The sequence below is a fragment of the Pygoscelis adeliae genome, unplaced genomic scaffold (genome assembly GCF_000699105.1).
Source record: "Pygoscelis adeliae isolate BGI_AS28 unplaced genomic scaffold, ASM69910v1 Scaffold175, whole genome shotgun sequence".
NCBI lineage: Eukaryota > Metazoa > Chordata > Aves > Sphenisciformes > Spheniscidae > Pygoscelis > Pygoscelis adeliae.
This window is the reverse complement of record NW_008824941.1, coordinates 1,269,675-1,285,723: the sequence shown is the minus strand read 5'-3', so window position 1 is coordinate 1,285,723 and position 16,049 is coordinate 1,269,675. Positions and strand designations below refer to the sequence as shown.

The 16,049-nt window shown below is 39.3% G+C and overlaps 1 protein-coding gene across 1 annotated transcript in view; it reads left to right on the top strand.

Annotated features, from left to right (window-relative positions):
• The first annotated feature begins 12,155 nt into the window (after positions 1-12,155).
• EPC1 (enhancer of polycomb homolog 1 (Drosophila)) overlaps positions 12,156-16,049 on the top strand; it is a 67,392-nt gene continuing 63,498 nt past the window's right edge. The window contains exon 1 of the mRNA XM_009325533.1: positions 12,156-12,211. The gene's annotated coding sequence lies outside the window, so the exon portion shown is untranslated. The remainder of the gene's footprint in view (positions 12,212-16,049) is intronic.

The window sequence follows — 16,049 nt, the reverse complement described above, 5'->3', positions numbered from 1 at the left end:
GCTCAGTCACTAACTGTCATAGACATCAAACTGTTCTTCAGCAGCTGTAGTTAGTATTGGTGCCAAGACAGTACTGCATGGATGGACAAGAACCTAGAATGGGAAAAAAGAAATGTGACAAAAAGTGGGACATAACCCAAAGCCAGAGTTCTTATTCTTGAGCTATAGGGTCCTTTTGTTACGGCTAGCTGTCAAAAAAGACTGGAAAATTAGGGTATTTTTAATAATTTCATCAAAGGAGTTTTACTGTGTGAAACCTATTAATTACACCAAGCATGCATTGGGGCCAGAAAATACTATATTACAGGTTAGAAGACATACTCAGCAATTGCAGGTTTCATTGGTATTTTGGGTTAATAAGACATGATACAATTACAGAAAAGTAGATACTCTTTTCATAATTTTTTACAAGACAGACATTAAAAAGACTTTGTACCAGATACTACTCTGCTACTAGAGCCAGTCCTTGACAATGTGAAACCACATATAGAACTGAATAATGACTTTAAAGCTATTAGGCAACAAGATAGTCTAAAACATATGTAATGCCTTACTTATTGTTTAAAAAGAATCATTGAGTTAAATCCAAAGGTTACTGAGAAATGCTTTGGCAAAAATTCTCCAGGTAGGTTCTTGAGATTGTTTTGTACATTTGTGCATGCCTACAGACATGGAAGAATTTCTAGCTTGTTTTTCCCAGGGCTATTGATTTAAAGAGTCTGTAGCAGAATGAACAGATACGTAGTGTGGTATCCATTTTCAGGGCTATTTTTCAATCTCCTGTGGTCAGATGAGCAAGACTTAGTTGAAGACTTTTAAAAACAAAATAAAACACAAAAACTAGTGCTGCAAAATACCTTTTATTTTTATTTTTGTCTTGATATTTTAGAAGCTGCTGTTCTTGGGCCCTTCCTTAGATTGCCAGCACTATTCCTCACCTCTTTGATTTGAGTTGCACAAAAAGCTTTATAAGGCTTATTTTGGTGTCTGTTTTTTCTTTCCATTAAACCTAGTAGTCACAAAGAAAATTTTGTGCCTTAGATAAACTAATTTTCCTTCAAGTTTTGGTGCAGCTGTGAAAAAACAGCACTTGAAGAAGTTAAAAGACTTGGCCTTTTAAACAATGAACTCGGAGGAAACCTACAGCATGTAAAACAATAGACAGAAGTTCCAAACTAGAGACATTAAGATTCAGTTCTTTCTGAGCTGCTCTCAGAGCAAGACTCAAGATGAAGGAGGGATATGACTGCTAAGGCCCAATTCAGACGAAGGAGTAAGTTGAAGTAGCTTCAGGGCTGCTCTATCTGTTTGGTGAAGCTTGCTATTATGCTGTTGTGCCATCTAGGGATCACGAGAGTGCAAAACCTAGGAGCATGCTCCAACAAATTCAGGGCCTGGAAAATCATGGTTCTGTTTTGTCTGAGCCTCAACTACTTTTATTTCAAGGATAACTTTAGACAGCAGTCACATCTGGTTTTCTTCCTCTTACTCCTGCGTTACACAAAGAAGGAGATGGGACCAAGACTGGCCCAAAAATACATTGTCGATTTAGGGAACATCATTAGTTACTGTTTGGGAGCTGTAATTTCCCTACTCAAGAACAAATGAGAATCCTTCAGAGTTAGACTGAAATAGGACACTACTATTTATTTCCCCCCCATAACCTGAAGCTCTGAATATAACATTATCCTACACTTCAGGTCTGCTGATCTGCCAGATACAGTTTTCAAATTCTAGTAGCCTGCAAGTCTTATCTTTTCAACAGAAGAAAAAGACAAAAAGGTACAGGCATAGTGTTGCAAATAGTAAGAAACAGAAAAATCTTATGGGGAAAGAACAGAAGACACGCAGTGCCTGTGGAATAGGGAGAAAAAGGGCAATGAAAGTCATGACAGGAAAAGTAAAATGAAGACTCATGCAAAAGATTAAAAGAATGGCAAAGCTTCATACAAGAGCATGCAGGGCACACAGCAGCCCTGGGAGGGACTGAGAACACAAGGAGAATCTGGCTGGCAACAGAAGGATGTTAGGCACTCTTGGAGAGATAAGGGACATCTGCATCATCTGGTGGATAACAAATGGAGGAGTAAGTACCAAAGAGCCTGGGTACATTTGGCATGGGAAAAGGTCTGGAAGATTCCTGAGATAAATAAATGTGGAACTCAGCTGAGTGAGGACTGGAGGGATGTAATCAGTTCTCTGCATGTCCACTGAGCGCACTGAGGCAGGCCAGCTTAAAGTAACTTTGCCAGGCTAGAGTCAGAAATGGAGACAGGGTCACACTAAAGGTAACCCAGGATTAAAAACCAGTGGATGAACCAGTCTGAAGAGCAAGATAAGAATGTTGTCTATGGCAAAACCAAAAGTCAGGAAGGAAAGGGGTGCCTAGTATGAAGTACAGCCATGGAGCATGTCATAGAATAGCCCAGGTTGGAAGGGACCTTGAAAGAACATCTGGTCCAACCTTTCATGGGAAAGGGAACCTAGATGAGATTATCTAGCACCCCATCCAAACACACCTTGAAAACCTCCAGTGATGGGGACACTACCATGTCCCTGGAGAGGTTGGTCCAGTGAATGATTGTTCTCACTGTAAAAAACTTCTTTCTTATATCAAGATGAAACCTCTCCTGGTGCAACTTGCATTTCCCCTTGTCTTCTCCATGTGGCTCCTTGTGAAGAGAGAGCCTCCGTCCTCTTTGTAGCTGCCCTTTAAATACTGGAATACTGTAATGAGGTCCTCCTGAGCCTTCTCCAGGGAGAAAATATCCGACTCCTCTTTCCTCATAGGACAGGCTCTCTAGCCCTTTGATCATCTTTGTGGCCCTCCTCTGGACCCGCTCCAGTCTATCCACGTTTCTTGAATTGTGGCAACCAGAACTGGACACTTCTGCAGGTGCAGCCTGACAAGCACTGAATAAAGTGGGATAATCACGTGTCTATCTCTGCCAGTAATGTCCCTGTGGATGCAGCCCAGGATCTGATTTGCCTTTCTTGCTGCGGTGGCACACTGCTGACTCATGTCAGGTCAGGACAGACAGACCTGTCAAGGAGCAGAAATAAAAATTTAGGAGTTTATCATAGCCCAGAAGTACATTGAACAGTGAAGGACAGTTCCTGCCTAGTGCTAACTTGTGGAAAATGTTAAATCACTGGCCAGTTCCTTGCTGATGGGGCTCGCTGGGCCCTCAGTCACTGAAGAGACAGACTGCGGGTAGACTCTTACAAGTTTTGCCCGGCCAAGCAAAATTAGTCAGCTGCACAACCCTTTCATGGTATATATTTCAGTGTATGCTCAGGTCTCATCTATAAAAGATTCAGTTGCAGTGAGGACCTACTTACATTTTACGTTTCAATATTTTAGTTTAAGAGTTGAATGACAAAAATAGGAATGTTTTTAATGCAAGGAGCTTCAGTTCCTAACGAACATGTACTAGAATAGACACCTTTGCTGACAGTCAATATCTTGTCATTTGCTTCCCTTAAAAAGCTAGTCATGAAGCAGCAAATACAGCTGCAAATAACTTTTAAACTATAAACGATTGAGACTAATACAGAATTTTTCAAACTGAACTACTAGCTCTTCCAGGTTTCAATAGTATTCAATCGCAACTAATTAGCCTCTGTTTTCAGAAAATAGGTATTCTTAAAAAGATGCATTTTGATTCCCAAAAATTAATCAATTATAATCTAAATAATTTTAGGGAAAGTTGCATCAGGAGAAATGTTAGTGGCTATTTATAAGGTAAAAGCTAAAGTTCTATCATCACAAAAGAAACTCCATGCTAGTTTTAAAAATTAAGAGGAACCTGAGATGAAATAAACAGCTATGAAAATAAAGGCTATATTCATAAACTGTTAAGTTCCCCTTTCTTCCATTTGTGGACTGATAACATACCTATTTTAAGTTGGCCTATGTGGGTAAGACAAAACTAAAGGTTTTTTTCTGCCTTATACCAGACTGTGAAGCATGTTTCTATAAAGTTTAATGATCAATGTCACAAGTGTAGCTCATCACTTGCAGGTGTGCCATTTACAAACCACTGAGAAGCATTTGCATTAAGATTTTTGTGTAGCAGCCTTAGCCTTGGATGCTGTGCCTATTCTCCATCTTTGCTCAGACCAAAAGGGCTCTGGCAATGCTTCTTGGAAATTTACTGTGTAAATAAGGTGATCCAGCTGGCAATACGTGTACTAGATATAGCCTGTAGAATATTTTCTTTTGGTCTGATGTTTTTTTCTTTGTGGAAACTATGGAGCATTTTTTTGACAGAAGGGAAAGACTCTTCTTGCCCCTTGCTAAGAGGTGCTGCGACCATTAGGTCCCTATGAGTGGAAGCAGCAGGGCAAGGAGCACATTTCTTACTGTGCATGAGCGGCACAGGAATGAATGTTACTATTGCCTCTGCAGCACACGTAGGGAGGGCAAAATCTGGACCAGTGTAACATAAGATATACAAGGCATTACATGAAAAGGCTGCATCCCTGCAACATGCTATGTCTACTAAAAGCGACTTTCTCTTACTGATTGATTACATTTATAATCAACAAGCTAATTAAGTTTGGTCAGCTTAGTCTTCAGAGCTTTTTCTAACATTAATAAAAAGACTAATAGTAAACACATTGTTTAAACTTAAAAATAGGGAAACTGCCAATAAATATATACTGTAAGTCAGAATCTCTAGAAAATGGACAAGGATGTGAAAAAGCAAAGAATATTTGATCGGCAAAATTAGGGATAAAAGAAGGAGTTTAAGAAAAATTAAGTAAAAAATAGGTCGTAAGTATTGTATTTGTCCCTGAGTCGTTTGAAATATTACAGCTGATAATAATAATGCAGAAGAGCAGATACGTCAAATAGGCAATTTCATATTTGAGAATATGATGGACGATGTAATAATACCAGAGGATGTATATGAACTACTTTGTTTTCCAACAGCAATGAATAATGGTATGAAAAAACAGCTGCTGTATTCTGATATCTTAAAATAATTAATGCCTTATCATTTGCATCCTGGAATTTCAGATGAGCTGACCAATTAATGCATTCAGCTTGCTGACCAGAGTTCATACTGCCTAATTCTAGTTACTCAGTGAAAGGTACCTAAATTGAAATAGTATTATGTATAAAAAGGCTAAACTTAATAAGAAACAAGGAGAAGTAATTAAAGCTTTTATGACTGCAGTTCATAGTCTTGCTGAATCTGGAATTGTAAAGGACTTCGGTTCAGTCACCTCAGACCTACATATCCTCAAAGTTGTATGCAACTGTAGGCTTTTCTTAAATTCCCCTTCATATACTCTTCCTATGCTCATTAAGCTTTTGCTGACTAAATTGGCTTCCATTCAGTATGTCACCAGCATCAGATCATTTCAAAAAAGAAAACTGAATTGTGACAGCATTGCCTTTGCCATACAGATGGTGCATTTGTTTGCAGCAGCGGTACAAGTGAACACCATGAGTGACTCTGAACGGTTCTGAGATGTTTTCAACAGTGGCCCTTTATTCTGAATGACAAATGTGAATTCAGAAAAGAACAGATAAAATCTGCTGAACACATAAACCAGTCAACAGGCAAGTCAGCAGAACACAGATGGACCACAGCCATTATTCACCTTATCTGAATCCATGGCATTTCTGCTGAAATTTCCTAGGTATAATAAATCATATGGGAAAATGGTCTCCAATCGTAGCTCATCTAATAAAATCCATAAGGGATCCCGTTAATTGTCAGAAGATGAAAATCTGAGAAAACAACAGAACATATTTAATAAAGCAGAAGCATCAATTGCATGTTCCCTTGTTTTGGCACAGCACGCTGTAAACAATTCAACAGCAGTAGCAACAGCTGTATCTTACAATCTGGGAACAATGCTCGCACAAGAACCATTGTGGACATAAAAGAGGAATGCAAGCAAGTGAAAAAGATGCTTTAACAGTTACTTCTGCTTGCAAACATCTCAGTGAATGTTTATTCAGCATGAATTTTAATACAAGGATGAGGATCCAGTGCGTGGATTCAAAAGCAGTGAATAACCTTCCACCTGAAATTCCAAGACCTGGACCAAAGCTGATGTGATTCTCTTTCAAATATCAGCACATAACAGGGAAAGTATGCAGAACAATCCCAATCAAACAGTTGCCAAAGTTAAAAGAAAGGTTTCACAGTGAGCTTTTTTTTTTTTCCAGATTTTTTTTTCTGACTTTGTTCTGAAATCACACCCAGTATTTCCCCACCAGCTTCAACCAAATAAATACAGACGACTAAAATACCAGAATTTTTTTTAATATATCTGTGCCAACATGGTGTGGCCAAAGTATTTTTTTAATAAGTATACTATCATATAGGACTTCTCATATGGACATAGATTTAATTCTGAAAGGACGGCACATTTTGATTCCTACAACAATTCAACAGAAGATACTTTCCAAAACTCATGAAGATTGTTAATGCATAAAAAGAGGTAGGTTATGAGCTGACCAATCTGTACAGTGGATCTGAGTAGATACTTTCAGATCATCGTCCACGAATACAACAGAAATAACAGGGGGGAAAAAAAGCTATCCTCAAAGATGTTGCATACCTTGGCAACCAACGGCAACAGATATTTTTGAGGTTTATTTCCGTTTTTTATTTTGAGAAGAATGCCACGCATTTTTGTAATGAATTGCTTTTCCACCTATATTGACTTGGCTCTTTTTCCACAGCTTTTGCCACTGAACATCATCCTAAAACCATCTGTACCATCACTGGCAGGACTTCTGATGTGAAAAGGATGAATGACATATCAACCTGTGACAATACTGTAATTTAAATCTACTTGGTCTAATCATACAGTATTTGAAGATGAGCTCCCAGCACAAGGAAGGAAATTCAGCAGTGCATCTTCAGGGTCTGAAACAAAGAAAAACACTCCTTGAAGTAAGATTAATGAGAAAATAAATCCTTACTGATGCTCTCCATACTGCCGAGTCTGAATGAGAGGAAAGCAGTGGTGAATGGGTTATTGGTAAAAGGCAACTTAGAACAGCTTATTAAGGTGGGCACAAGTACAGCAGTATGTGTATCTGTGTACAGGCAAAAGCAAAATTCTGAAAGCAATGTTAAGTCCTATTGAGAGAAGTGAGAAGGTGTGACTGAAAAGGGGTTACTGCAAAGGATACAGAAATTAATGGGATGGTTTGCTGAACAGAGGTACCTGTAATGGTAATGCAGCAAGAAAGCAAATGAAATTTTGGGATATGCAGAAAAAATATCAGGAGTTACCTTACTGTAATATGTGGCAAGTAGTGTGACTGTTGTTGGCATATTGCACCTCTTTCTGACGTCCATGATTCATGAAGATTGCTGATAAACTGGAGAAGCACTACAATCACATAACATCCATAACAAAGAGTAACATTTTGTGAGTCTTATATACTCAAACAAAACCAGAAGTTGGATAGAGAGATGGGAAGAGGGGGTTATAGTTACAAAGCCTGTGATTTAAAGTTAAATTTCAAGTGAGTCAAGTAATCACTGTAACAATTTAGTGAAGATTTTTTTATCGCTATACATTTTCAGTCAAGACTGGATGCTTTTTAAAACTATCTGACCTGGGTCAAACAAGAATTAAGCTAGGGAAGTCTATGTCCTCCTTTATAATACAGTCAGGCATCAATGATCCATTCTTATGCTCTAATTTATGAATTTTCCAAATTACAGCAAATCAGTTTTTTAGGTTCTTCAAGAGCAATTATGCAGCCATGTGAACATTATCTATTGAATAAAAATGCAAAATATTTATGCATTTGGTGATCTTTCAACTGAAAAACATTCAACGACATTCTTGTGAAAAGAAAACAAATGATCATTTACATACCAGTTGCAAAAGCACTTTGATATCCTTCAGCTATTGCTGTCTATCTAATGATTTACTGACTAAACAGGACTGATAATTCGCTTCCTAAAGACATCAAGAAAAGATTGTCAAAAGAAGATCAGTGTAATTTGTTTATTACAAGTGTAGAGACAGAGACCTACTTGGAAAATATGGCAGTAGAGTTAAATCTTTATGGGCAAGATAAAGATTAATGAAAATGAAAGATAAAGAATAACAACAGCAATTATACTGCAAGCAGAATGTAAAAAATGGTTTCACTAATTTGAGTAAGAAGACGTTATTTGAATGCTGTCAGTTTTTAGCCACTTTTTTGTGTTAGTCTAAATCCTAAAATATAGCTAGTTTGTTTCTTTGCTCCCATACAGATATTCCATTTCCCTGTTTTTGAGTAAAATCTCAAGATGGACATTCACACCAAGCATTGGACAAAGCTTTAAAAAAGAAGAGTGCAGAATGGATGGTGGTGCTCTTTGGAGTTACTCTGAACAATAAGAAATTTGGGGAAATTTGACATCAAGTCAAGTGAAGATTGTTCTTAAAGCATGAGAACATATTGTTCAGCTTTTCTTAGAACACTTATTCAGATTAAAAAAGCCACAAAAATGCATTTCAATCACTGTCTCAATTCTCAACACTTAACACTTGATATACACTATTTTCAGTTTAAACCGACGATGAGATCAAGCGTGAGAGAAAATGACCCTGGCTTAAACAGTTACCGTACACCAGCTCATCTACAGAATTAGTAAGCTTTAAATCAGAAGGAAATTTGGGATAGTTCAGTTTCATTTAGCCTGTAAAAAAAAGAATCCAGTCAAATTCTTTCACATTTGCCACCATAATATTTCCGCAGATATTCACCAAGGTCTAACTCATTTGAGGTTATTTGCAGCATTTAGCCCCAAGTTATATCACGCTAGCCAACATCCTTAAGAGCTTGTCACATTGTTGCTGGAGTAAATACAATCTTATCTAAGGTATTTAATGCAAAAGAATTACAAAGAATTTGCAAATAAGCAGCTGCTACTACTGCAATGCTGCTACTAAATGTGGGAAAGAAAGAAAGAAAAAAAGTTTAAAAACTTCCAGCAACATAACATAACAAAGAATGTACTGAGGGGGGTATGAGCCTACAGACCATATCCCTCCCTCAAAGCATGGTTTGCTCTCCTGGGTGTAACTATGCCCTAAAACAGAGCTGCGTGGCCCTTTCCGCCTCCCCCACTGTTCAGATGAGGGCTGTGTCAGACCTGTGCTAGTTAGGGCAGATAGTGATAAACATTTAATCTATGGGACACTGCAGGGAGATGAGGGGTTCCCAAAAAACAGGTAACAGGAGAAGGAACCTTCCCAGTATGCGTGGTCATTTTGGTCCCAACCCTCCTGTGCGCTTATCTAACAAGTTTGAGGTGACCCTTTAGTAAGCAGGAGAAGTACTTATGAGTTCATTAAATACAAGTTAGGAGGGAGGTTCAGATAATCGACAGGTAGTCCTCAAACCTAATGGTTAAGAACGGCACTTTTATTCCTATAAAAAGCATGCTACTTCTCTTCAGGCCCATATCATTTGAACTACTGTATATCTTTTTTTTCTAGGACTTGTTAAGTGCTAGCAGGCCTGGTTTATGATTTTTCCATGTCACCCTGCCTTTTGGATCCTTTCATTGCCTCTTCTATATCAAACATAAGCTTTTCATCTGTATTTTCAATGCTCTCGCAGCCTATTTCCCCCCTTATCTATTTTCTATCATTATAAAAAAAAATAATGGCAATTTGATTAGACTTCTGTAGTTCATCTGCTGCTTTTTCAAACAAACATCTTCGTGCTTTCTTCCATGCTGTCCTTCTTGTTGGGGAAGTTTTCTTTCAACAGCCACAAAAACAATTGATTTTCTTTGTCAAATCCCTCCTTACGTCTTCTTCGCCATGATGTGTACACAGAAACAAGAGTTAGGCTGACAGTGTGTTGCAAACCATGCCTTCCCGGCTGATCAATACACTCTCATTGTTTCCCTCATCTGTCTGTAGCCATCTGCTGTCTTTTGTCTTATACTTTTGAGCATTTCAGGGCAGGAATTATATTCAGAAGGCAGAAATCTGTTGCCCTATACTTCTATACGGTATATCATCGTAATCATAGTCCAGGATTAAGGCTGCTAGATAGCATGATAATACAAACAAATAGTAATAATAATAATAATAATAATAATAATGACAAAATTTGGTCTAAGTTCTTTGCAGATATATTTTTTTAAATCTAAGACCTAGAAATATGAGGTGGTTTAGGAAAAATGTCACCAATTTCACTGTTTTTTCAGTGCCTCTGAAGAAGGTTTAGAATGGTAGTGGATGGGAATATTAATTCAAGTCTTCCAATATAGCGCTGGAGCAGGCTCAGCAGGTCTGACAGCCTGTCTCCGTTGTAACTCCTACTAAAGGCAGTAAAAGGACTCTCATGGGAAATGAATCAGGCCCTACGGAGCCCATGAGGCAGCGTGCAAGAGGAGCGGTGCTATTGCCTGGCAAGGTTGGTGGCTCAGGTAGATGACCACATATTGACACTTTTATGATCAACTCTAAATGTGCCGTATTTTGCGATTTATTTTCTTTTTAAGGCAAACGTCAAAAAAGAAAAAGGGCTGCAACACTGTACAGGATCAGTGTACAGGAAGAGAAAAGCCAAGATTATTTCCACAGAAACCATAATTCAGGCAGACTACTGTGAATCACAAATGAGAAAATACAAATATTACAAAATGTGTATTTATGTGCGAGAGGCCTAAATTTCAGTTACCGCTGAGAATCCTCATTCCAGCGTCCTCTCTGCGCCTACGTGCTCACTTAGGAGGCTGTAATATGTTAGGGGGGTAATTTCATCTTGCGCTGAACGGTGAAAGCGTTAGAATTTGCCTGTCTTTTCACAGCACAGCTACAGCAGGGACTACCTGACTCAGCTCACTAACTAGAGCCACAGCATCATATTTCCCAACCCACTTAATTTGAAAGCCTGCCAAGATAGGTGAAAGACCTTATAAATATGTAAAGCAGGAAGTTCAAATTACACAGTGATGTAAATTCCCAGTGACTGATGCCCTTTTAAAAACAATAAAAATCCTCGAGAAAGTACAGCGTTGGTAAACCTGCTTTACTGCCCGCGGTGTCTGGCGGTGCCGCGCGGAGTTCAGACGACGCATTGTACTTTTCGTGCGGATTTTACTTTGGATTTCTACCACTTCCTGGAGGCCGGGGGGAGGCACGGTGGGAGGAACCAAAAAACTCGGTGCCACAGCCATTTTGTTTGTGGGCAGCATGGTAGAATTCTGTCAGTCAGTATAAGGAGGGGTTTTTAAAACAGTATTTATGGAAAAACTATTCCTGCCATAACGGATGTATCCGTTGAATTTAGTGTTAATTTAGTTCTTTCGAAGGTAGGTATTTATATTTGTAGGTAAATCGAGTATTTGTTGGGATTCAAGCCTCCCCACTTTCCAGGAATCCTGGATTTTGTTTCAGGCATGACTGGCTTTTTTAGATGCTGCGAGGTTGCTGAAGTACGGCCGGGCTGGGCTGCTGGCCGCGGGGTCGCCCGGTGCCGCGGGGAAAGGCGAAGGGATGCGCTTATCGGCAGAAACTTGCTTCAGGGTCAGGAGTGGGGGCTGGGGCGGGGGGAGGGAAAATGGCAAAGTCTCGGAATTATTTTCTCCAGCTGCCTTTCTTTATTAATTCTCGAGATGCAACAGCTCCGTGGAAGCACTTAATCATGCTGAGAAATGATGCCTCTTCCCTGCGAGCTGAAGTGCTCTCTCCTTTGTCTTCCTGTGTGTTGTTCACCCTCAGGAGCTATTCATCGGGTCTTCTGCTACTCATACTTGCTGCAGTTCGTATGCTTTCACATTCATCTTTGACAGAGTTCATGGGAATTGTGCTGTCAGTAGGGAGCCATACTAGATGGAGATGGAGACATATTTGAAATGGCAGAGAATGAATCCCTAACACCAAGCTTTCTGTACCAAGGGTTTGCTACATCGTGTTTTGGAAAAGCTTATTCAAAGAAAGCCATCCCTGCCTATGAGATGTAGAATTGGGGGGGGGGGGGGGGGGGGGGGGGGGGGGTTGGCGGGAGCGAGGGCTGGCGGGGGGGGGGCGGCGTGTGGAAGGAAGGAAAAAAGAAAGAAAGAAAAAAAAGAAAAGTCTCACTTTCTGCATTTGCGAAATATTTTAAGGATGTTCGGGGAGTCCTTTGCAGCATGGAGGTGGCTGGTTGTAGGAGAGCGGGTATGCGGTCCATATTGTTACAGCCCTTTTGCAAGGACTGCCTTCTCCGAAGGTAAGTTTGTGATTTTAACCAAAAATATTAGTTGCTGCGTTTTTTTGGCGTGTATTAGTGCTGTGGAGGGTTTTCGTTGTGTTGATGAACAAAACGTAGCCTTGTGTTTTTCTTAGATTTGATCTCATGTGTATCCCACCCAGCGATGTCTCCTTAATATCGACGATTACTGAAGTCAGTTTTGTTTCCTCTTTAAAATTTTATACACGCGAAGCTTAACAGCAATTTAAGTTCAATTTAAGAGTATAAGAACTGGGATATTTTCGAGATGGACTTGTTTTTTTCGTTCTGGCTTTTTGTTTGGGGGGGTTTCTTTACCGAGTAATAAACGGATCCAGGACTAAATATGTGACTGTCTTTATAAATATAATGCAGCTCTGATATATAAAGAAGCATATTATGTTGCTGCTATATGGTCTGGTCGTGGCTAAAAGAGTTTACGATGCCATTTGTGATGGCTCTTGATGGATTACTTTGGTCTAAAGTACGGGGGAAAACTGCCCTTGGTATGGCGAAGGTGGAGATTGACATAACAGGGTTTATATTAAGTTATGTCTCTAACTAAACGGTGACCTTTTTATTTACAAATTAGCGCTCGCTCTTGTGGCAATTAGCTTAAAGCATTAGTTATATAAAGGTTCTTATTTCACCACACTTCATTTAGGTGTCTTGGTGGGGTTTTGTGTGTTGTTGGTTTGGGTTTTTTTTTTTCGGGGGTGGGGGGGGGGATGAGTGGTGTGTTTGTTTGTTCCTTTTCCTCCAAGAAGGTACATTTGGGAGACATTTTGTAATTTTTGTCATTTTTCTAGGCGCATTTTTTTTTTTTTCACACGGTGGGAGATCTTTTTTGTTTTGCCCTGCGCTGTGCTGGTGGCGCTGTGCCGCTCCGAAACGATCCAGGTCCCCGGCTCTACAGGGGGAGGGGGCCCGGAGGGGGGGGAAAGGTGGGGCACGGTTTGATCTATTGTATCTTTTCCTTTTCTCTGTATCAAAAGTAACCGCAGATTAGTTAGAAAGACGATTAAATTGTACCTCTGAAAAATTGTGATGTTGCGTGAACTACGGCCCGGAACAGGCATGACCTCACCCTTTCGCTGGTTTCTGTAATGAAGCAGACTTTTTTTTTTCTTTTTTTTTTTTTTTCAATCCCGTACCTAGAGACCAGTTTTCTTCAGTAATGAGATTTTCGGCCCCACCCCCAAAATGATTTTACAGTGGGTGCAGATGAAATGTTTTTAAATGATTTTTGCATACAATATGGAAGGCTTTGGTACACGTTTATTGTGCAACTAGTCCATTGTTTGCTTGTTGTGAAGTTAAAGGTTATATTCGCTGCTGTCATTAAACCATAAGGTCCCTCTTGCTCATGTGCTTGCATATGCAAATTTCTCGTTGAGGTCTGTAGGAGTTTGGATTGTGTATGAAGGTGGGATTGTAAAGAAGGGAAAACCAAAGGTAGTCCTTCAGATTGTAACAGGATTCACCTGAGGTGGGTGGGTTTTTTCTTTCCTGTTGATAACTGGAGCATGCATTTTACATGTATTTATAAATAGCTATATATTAATGTGTGTGTGTTTTTCTTTTGTTACAACCTACGGATCACCTCGGTTCTAAGTGCAAATGTTTTTAGAAGGCTTTCTGCTAACATCCATATTTGCTGTTTAAGAGAGCAGACGTGATTAATGTTCTAAGAAGATGGGTGGGAAGACATAGTCAAGCCTATGATCACAGCATATATTAGAAAAACTCAACAGGTTCAGGAATAAATTTAACATTAAATTTAACACATTTTTAAGGAATCAATGTGCCTATTATTTTGGAGTGATATGAAGCTGATAATTTTAGAGACCTTTGCATCTATTTTACATTTCAATATCTTCATTATTTTCAGAGAATAAATTGACAAACACTGGACTGTTTGAAACAGTCTCTAAACCTCTCATGAGCATTTTAATCTTCAAAAATGCATTTAGATTTTGTTTTTAAATAAAGCTTGCTCATTAAATTATTTAGTTTTATGGAAATTGATACACAACTTCAAGTAGATCTCTGTAATGGTCTCTCTCTTTTTAAGGGAAGGTAAAATTTACTTCCATCTTAGGTAAACGTATCTTGTGACCTTCTTCCAGTAAGAGACATCTATATCCAAGAGAGCAGTCAGCTTTCATCATCTCTTCTCTGTCAGACAAGATCTGCTTTTATGAAGTCTTGGCTGGAGTATTAGAGTCCTGTTGGCCTATGACAGTGCAATATGACCATTACATCTTCAGCGTCCTGGTACAACTCTTAGGTCTTGAGGACAAGTGTCAAGATATGGACCCTCTTAGAAAGTGTGGATTTTGGACATCTTCTGTCTCTGAGACCTGATCGCTAGGTCACAAGGTTGGCATTTTGGGTTATGCCAGTGGAAGTAGAGCCAATTGTTGTTGAATCTATTACAATAATTACAAATCTTAGAGAATCACTGGGTTATTTACATCTGAGTAATTCTGATACAACTTTCATTTTATTCTTTACATTGTGTAGACCAATGTTCAGTTTGCTCATCCATGGACAACAGTACTGAGCAAATGATAAAATACTGAAGGTAATTTCATGCTTCTGCTCCTCTTGTCATCCTGGACTATGAAAGTGGTGATTTCTTGTGACTGCAGCCTGTGCATGCAGGCCATGAATGAACTGATTGCTAGTGATTTTGCTGCTCAGAGGCAGCTTCTTAGCTCAGTGAAGTCAGCAAGAACATGAATGCTGAATAGAAACTTGCTTCACACTTGCTCTTCTTTCTCCCATTCAGTTGGGGCTACTCTTTAACATTGGTTATGGTTTTGCAACTTTGATGCTGCATTTGATGAAAGTGTTGGTTCTCACTCCTACCAAGAAGTCATAAGGTGAGACAAGTGAAGTGCTGATGCTTTGCAATTCAGCGGTTTCCTCACTTCTCTCCCACTTCCTTTTTGAGCCACTGTTGAACAAGGAATAGCTCCCAGCTGATGTGTTGTCAATAAGGAATAAGAATTGATTAAGATTTAGGACCCTCTCAAAGCTAAATAGCAACTAATTTACGTCCCGCATCCTCTGCAGAAATGCCTGGAAGAGTCATTACTGAGGGGTGGCTCTGTCTTGATTGTGTCTTTTCCCCACCCTGCTCCTTCTGAATGCCTGTCTGTGGACTAGCAGGACCTAAAACATAAGAGATTATATTTTCTTTTTTTTTCTTGGTGGGTTTCTTAATTTTGTCCTTATATATCCCTCCCTTTCTAAGACGGCAAAACTAATATATTTTTTTCTCCTAATACAGTTTCCCTTTTACCTAGAAACTCTGTATAGACTCCGTATACCTTTCAAAGATATTTGGCTCTCCTGGCTTAAAACTATTTGAAGTATAGCATCCTACTGTAAATTAAATAATCTTTTCCAAGCTCTTAACTCATCCTGACTGACCAAAATGTTCTGTGTGCCTTCATGACGTTCCTCCTACCAATATTACTAGTATTATATACTCAAGTAAGAGGCACAGGGTAAAGATGTCTGTCTGTCTAAAATTGGCATAGAAGTGCAGATGTGTAGATCCCAGGCAGATTTAACCAGCTTCCAAAGTTAGCCAATAATAATGTGAAGACAGTTCCCCAGATGTGTGCTAGTGGCATAAAAGAACATCATTTGGGACTTAGCTCAAATAAAAGCCATAACTCCTGCTTCATTCACTCATATATCACTGTGTTCTCTATTTTCCTTATGGGTGATAACATATCTTGGCTGCTGGGACTCCTGGCTGTTCCCTTTTGAGGGTTCTAAACTATTCGTTGTTTCCTTGATTTAACACTCAACAAGATTTCGG